This window comes from Pteropus medius, unplaced genomic scaffold (assembly GCF_902729225.1).
Source record: "Pteropus medius unplaced genomic scaffold, Ma_sr-lr_union100, whole genome shotgun sequence".
Classification (NCBI taxonomy): domain Eukaryota; kingdom Metazoa; phylum Chordata; class Mammalia; order Chiroptera; family Pteropodidae; genus Pteropus; species Pteropus medius.
The window spans coordinates 30001199-30008082 of record NW_024352787.1 but is presented as its reverse complement, the minus strand read 5'-3'; positions in this window follow the sequence as shown (position 1 = coordinate 30008082).

Sequence of the window (6884 nt, the reverse complement as noted above, 5' to 3'; positions counted from 1 at the left end):
AGCAGACGCATAGAAGAAAGTAAGAAGAACAGTTTCACTTTACCTGTGTCACCCCTCCTCCAGGGTGGCACAGCTCTGTGCCAGGAGAGACCCTCTTTGCCCTTGATATTGGCCATGGGGGAATGTGAGAGTATCGTGAGCATCCAGCTTCTCTATCCATGGAGGACAATGCCCAAGAGGAGCCCTTCTTTCTTCTTCGGCACATTCAGGGGAGTAGCACAGTTTAAAAGTCTGGGGGAAACTAGGAGCAGGGAACTGGAGTGGTGGCTCATAGCAGCCAGGGCCCAGAACTCGATAAAGGGCCACAGCTGCTTCTAGCTTCCTATTGAGCCTACACAGAGGCCCGTTCATGAACCTGGTGAGAGGTGTCACCTCAAGGCCCCCACAATTAGCCCACACATCATGCCCCTAGATGTGTTCCACTTCTGCCATAGCTGGTGGCCCTCGCGTGCTCCCACAGATGGCTTGTGAAAACTCTGCACCAAAAATCTCTTTTAACTAATCAATACATTCAATAAAGTTGCAGGATATGAAATCAACGTACAAAAATAAGTTGCATGTCTAAACCCTAACAATGAAATACCTTAAAAGAAATTAAGTAAACAATCTATTTATAATAGCATCGAAAGAACAAAATACAGAAACGAATAAAATAAATATAAAAATATTTGATATGGGAATATATTTATACTGATAACATTGATGAAAGGAATTTCAAATAAGTGAAAAGACATTCCATGTTCATGGACTAGAAGAATTGGTATTGTCAAAATGTCCATGCTACCTAAAGTGATTTACAGATTCAATGCAATCCCTGCTATAATCTCAATGGCATTTTTCACAGACATAGAAAAAAATTCCCCAAATTCCCCATATGGAATGACAAAAGACCCAAAATAGCTGAAGCAATCTTAAGCAAGAAGAACAAAGCTGGATAGATCGATCACACTTTCTGACTTTTAAACATGTTACAAAGCTCCAATAATCAAAACAATGTGCTACTGGCATAATAACAGACATATAGACCAATGGAACAGCAGAGAGAGCTCAGAATCGAATTCACACAACTGTGGCCGGTTGATCTTTGACAGAGATGCCAAGAACACTCGATGGGGAAGGAGAGTCTGTTCAATAAATGGTGATATCTACATGCCGGAGAATGAAATTGGATGCTTGTCTCACGCCATATAAAATACTCGATTGAAAATAGATTAAAGACAAACATAAGACCTGAAACTGTAAAACTACTGGGAGAAAACAGGGAAAATAATTTTTGATATCAGTCTAGGCAATGAATTTTTGGTTAGGACTGAAAAGCACAGGAAACAAAATCGACATGGACACGTGGGATTGTATCAAATTAAATAGCTTCCGCACTGCAAAGGAAATAACCAAGAGCAGAGATCATCTGCAGAACGGGAGAAATTATTATTTGCAAGCCATGCATCTGATAAGGGGTTCATATTCAAGACTTATAAGGAACTCATACAATTGAACAGCAAAACCTCCAAAATAACCTGGTTAAAAAATGAGTAAAGCACCCGAATAGACATTTCTCAAAGGAGACGTACGAATGGCCGAGGAGTACATGAAAAGGGGCTCAACGTCACTAGCCAGCAGGGAAACGCACCTCAAGCCACAATGAGCTAGCGTTTCACACCTGCTAGAATGGTTATCACAACGAGACAAAGATGACAAGTGTTGGCGAGCATGTAGAGCAGGGGATGCAGGCCCCTTGCTGGTGGGATGTGACGTTGTGCAGCCGCTAAGGAAAACAGTATGAAGATTCCTCAGAAAAATGAAAATAGAACTAACGTATGATCCAGCAATCCCACTTCTGGGCATGGATCGAAAGGAAATGAAATCAGTATCTCAAAGAGATAGCTGTACTTCAATGTTCATAGCAGTATTTCTCACAATAGCCAAGATGCGAAAACAACTAAGTGTCTATTGATGGATAAAAATAATGTGATTATGTGTGTGTGTATCATATACAATGCAATATTATTCAGCCTTAAAAAAGAAGAGCATCCTGCCATTTGTGACAACATGGATAAATCTGGAGGGTGTCATGATCAGTGAGATAAGGCAGGCGCAGAGAGAAATACTGCGTTGTCTCATTTAGATGTGGAATCTGAGCACGTCAGGCTCATAAAAGCGGAGAGTTGAATGGTTGCCAGCGGCAGGGGGATCAAAGAGGTGGGGACGTGGCAGGCAAAGGGTAGGTCTCAGTTGTGCAGGACGAGTACGTCCCGGAGCTCTAATGGGCAGCACGGTAGCTGCAGTTAATGCTGCGTCGGATCGTCGCTAAGAGAGTCGATATTAAGGGTCTACGGCACACACAAAAAGTGATAACGAAGTGAGATGCTGGACGTATTGTTAGCTTCATCATGATGATTGTTTCCCAATGCATGCGTATATCCGATGATCACATTCTGCACCTTAAATAGACAATTTTTATTGTCAAGTAGACCCCAAGAAAGCTGGAAAAAGTAAAATAAATTTTAAAATGGATGTTTTTTTAAAATTTTGGGGTGGAAACAAGGAGGGAGCACTGAGTAGGAGTTGGATTCCTGTCCCTCAAGTCTCAGCTGTGTGGCCTTGGGCAAGGCGTGGTGGCAGGTGCTCGTGAAGGCGGTGATGTGGGGTGGTTAAACTTCTGAGTCCAGCGGGAATTTCCCGGACACGACAGAGGAAGGATTCCTGAGTGAAAACCTTGCAAGCATTTCTGCGCTCCCAGGCACCCGCGTAGCGCGTCCCCACCCGGACACAGGGCGATGGCCTGCGACGGCATGCAAGCGAGTCTGGCCCCAGGCGGCCGCAGCTGCTCTGGGCGTCTGAGTCCTGGGCAGCGGGAGAGTGTCTGGGGAGCAGATCATACACTCTCTCCTCCTTCCCTGCCCCTCTGTGAGCCCGAGGTCCAGAAAAGACGTGTTTCTTTCGTTTCTGAAACTTCGAAGTCCCGCTGTCCTGCTCAAGCCCGAATTCTCTGGAACGATAAATCCACTTCCTCAAACAGGAAAAGACCTACGTGCTTGACCTTCGTCTCACTGACCCCATAGGACATGCTGGGCCGAGGGAGTCCGGGGCCTTGTGGGCTCCCACAAATGGCAGAGCAGCAGCTGTCCTTGGCGGTATCTGTACATGTCAAAATATTCAACAGGACATTTTGTAAACGTGTGTGGGGGAAGGATCGCCGACGAGAGGGGACGGCCGCTGGCCGTGGCCACAGCAGGAAGAGCAGAGAGAGCAGTTCCAGCAGGGACATTGGGAGGAGGGCGCGGACACCCTGGCGCCTCCGCGTGGGCCTCGCCATGTCCTCGTCCCGGACGTGAGATCGGGCACCAGCGGAGAGCCTCGGGTTTCTGCTCGCGAGCCCGTCTAGTCTCAGACAGAGAATTTCTTAGGGAAAAGTTTTACGAAGACAGGAAAGGACTAGAACAAAGGGCATCGTGATTCTGCATGAAACAGCGCGACAGGTTTCAGGAGCTACGATCCTCTCAGCTAAAGGGACATGAGGCAGGAAAGTGTCTGAAGATCCAAGTTTCCACCCATGCGACCCTCCTGCCCTGTGAGGCGACATACGCTTTTAATTTTTCTCCTCTACATGTCACTATAGATATCTTAGCGCAACCCAGCTTCCTCAGCCTCAGGACGAAACGCGGTATGCGGACGCGGGATGGAACTGTGCAGGGCCCTTAATCATATTATTTACGAAAGAAAGTTCACCGACATATTTGCCACTTGACCTCTGGACGCTATCGTAGCTGAGGTCGCCCATGGTTCTGAGGTCTGATGTCTTTCCAGGATGCCACCTAGTCTTCCCGGACCCAATGCCAGAACCGAATCTCACTAGGGGGGCAGCCCTGCGGTGATGGTCGGGTCACCAGGATTCCAGGAGTTTCTATGTCGAACAGCACCGTGGCCCTTCGGCAAAGCACACAACCTCCGTTAGATTTTTCAAACTAGGGCGACAGACTAGACAGTATTAACATCTTTTCGACTTCTAGAGTCTGTGCGACTCCATTACATTTGTGAAGCATTGCTTTTTGGAATGGCTTCTGGAAAAGACATGGGCTTCTGGCTATGGACATAAGGTTTCACGAGAAACTTTATAGAAAAATTTCAAGGGAAGCCAGAACTAGATATAAATCTATATGCACTTGACATGAAAGACATTTCTAGCATTCATGCTTTATTTATTGGGGTTGTAAAGAGATTAATGAAGAGAAGAAAAATATTTACATGTACAGAAAATACAACTTTTTGTAAGATATTAACTACATCAGTGTTAACAGTCCTTGAAATTTTGGTGCTCTTATTTTCTTCACGCATGTCTAAAATGATCCCTCTTCAATCACTAATAACCCAAGTTACCAAATTTATTACATCAGGTTATTTTGTGTACTTTTTAAGGAACCGGGGAGTTTTGATTACCATATGCACAAATGGTACACATCAGGAGTTGCAACTATTTTTATTATTTTGGAAAGAAAAAAAAGTTGAGTTGGAATTAGGAACGGAAGATAAGATTTTTCTCCCGGGTCCTTGAAACAGAGAAGAGGTTTCGATTTAACAGTTTTAGGAGAATTAAAGCCAAGAGAAAGAAAATCGGAGTCTGAGAACTAATCTGGATTTTGAGACACGTGCCCGTGGAGAAAAATCTTATCTTCCGTTTCTAAATCCAACTCAAAAAATTTTTTTCAAAATAATAAAAATAGTTGCAACTCATGATTTGTACCATTTGTTCACCGTGGGCTGAACCCCAATGCCGGGAATGGGGCGAAGAATTGAGAAATATCTACTCGAGCTGTACAAAAGGCTCAGATGACATCTCTGTCACCTCCCTCTCATCTCTGACAGTGACTGAGCCTCGGGATTACGGCGATGACCAGCATGAGTGATCTAAAAATTAGAGAAATATTTTTAAAACGTATTAGCTGGAGAACCAGCCAGTTAATGTTATCAAAATCTATCTAAGTAGTAATACTGTTTAAATCAATTCAAAACAATTTATTAAGGTACAATTAGAATTCTGGAGAAAGAGAATCTAAACATTTTTTAATAAGCGAAGGGCCATATATGGAAATTAATAGTATAATGCTCATTATTGTTTTAAAGTGATAAATTCATTTTTATTATCTTAATTTAGTATTACATCTTCATTGTTTTAAAGTAATAAATTCATTGTTATTATCTTAATTTAGTATTACATCTTTGCTGTTTCTGTGAATAATAAACTACATAGATTCGTTCGGGTTCACTCAGACATTCCCCAACACTATTTTATTAATGAGATCTACAAATTCTTTAGCGGCAGGAATGTTAGCAAGACCGAGGAGGGGCCGATTCTCGTCCGCAGTCCTAAGGCAGGTGGTCACTCCCCGTGACACCGGTAAATCCGCCACCTGACAGGTTATCTCGAACACTGTTATGACTTTGTTCATTTAGTTTGTTTGATTTCACTTTTCATTTTATTCCATTTCATTTTTACCAATGTCGTCGGGGAAAATGAGGTTAAAATGAAAGGCACTGTTTTTCTCCAAATACTTTATTCTGAAGATGTACATGTAAGTTCTATTGTATTATTTCTGTACCGAAAATGTTTACTTATGAAAAGATAAAAAGAGCTAAAGAATTCAGCCTATGTCTTCCTAGATATTATATAGGAAATATAGAAGGACATTTTTATAAATAGCCTCGGAAGAGAAAGCAAGTGTGGGTCTTATGAACATCTGCAAGAGAGAACCAGACTCAGCTATAAAAGTCAACAGCGATGAGGCTTTCCTGAGAAAGTCCCCAAGTCCCGTTTTGACTTGGAAATCGGGTTCTGTACTTGAGGAACTGTTATCCTGATTCTAAAACATACACCGTGGAAAATAGCACCGCAAATCTACATGTGGTGCTGTTGGAGCCGCTGTCCTGTGGTTAAAATGCTCCCAGCGGAAACTGGGGACATTCCCCCTGCCCCCAACACCTCTCTGCTCTTAGTTTTGAGAACGCAAAGAAGAAAGGGAAAGCGAGACCTCCTGATCCCACTGCTCTTCTCTCGTCCTCTGGACACCCTGCTTTTACAGACAAAGTTCGGCGGAGGTCTCTCCTGGGAGCTGAGGGAAGAGAGGCAGCCGACCTCGCACCGTCTTCCTACTCAGCAAGGCACCAAAAGCCGAGGCCAGGATGAGAGAAAAGCGGCAAAGAGCCCACAGTCCTCACTCACTTCCATCCCGCTTTGGAGCAAACGTGAGACATGACTTCATGGAACCCTCGGAGGCGGATGCCCCAAACACCCGATTACCCGCGGGAAGGAACCGGGCCAAAATCTGCTGAGCTGGGGACAAAACCGGCCTTCTCAGGCTGTATGTGACCATGCGTGTCCTTCCAGACTTCTGACAAAGAGGAATGTCTGGCGCGCTAGTGTGGAGCCGGGGACATGATCGATATCTTTAATTATACGATAATCAGAGATGAACTAATTAGATACCACTTGATAACTAATCAGTTGCAACATTCACAAAACTGGTTCTCATTTCCTCCCTGCATCAGAGTAACAGATGGCGCCTGGCGTTCTGAGGGCGGAACTCACAGGCGGAGCAGGCAGTGTGATGACGATGAAGTATCAAGTCTTCGGGACAGGCGCTCGGCCACCAACGAGACGATGAAGATGCGAGGCACGTGTGATTTCCTATGGACCTGAATCCACTTGAAAAAATCTCGGAGCTGTAGTAAGAAAACCAAAATGTCATCAGCTAACACCTGAAGTTCCTGGGTACCATCGGTCTGTAACGTTAAACCAGACCCAGGAGACCTCAGGAGAAAGAACGCACATGATTTAATGATGAGCTTAACCTCAGGAACTTGATCAACGTTACCTTCGTGGCTCGTTG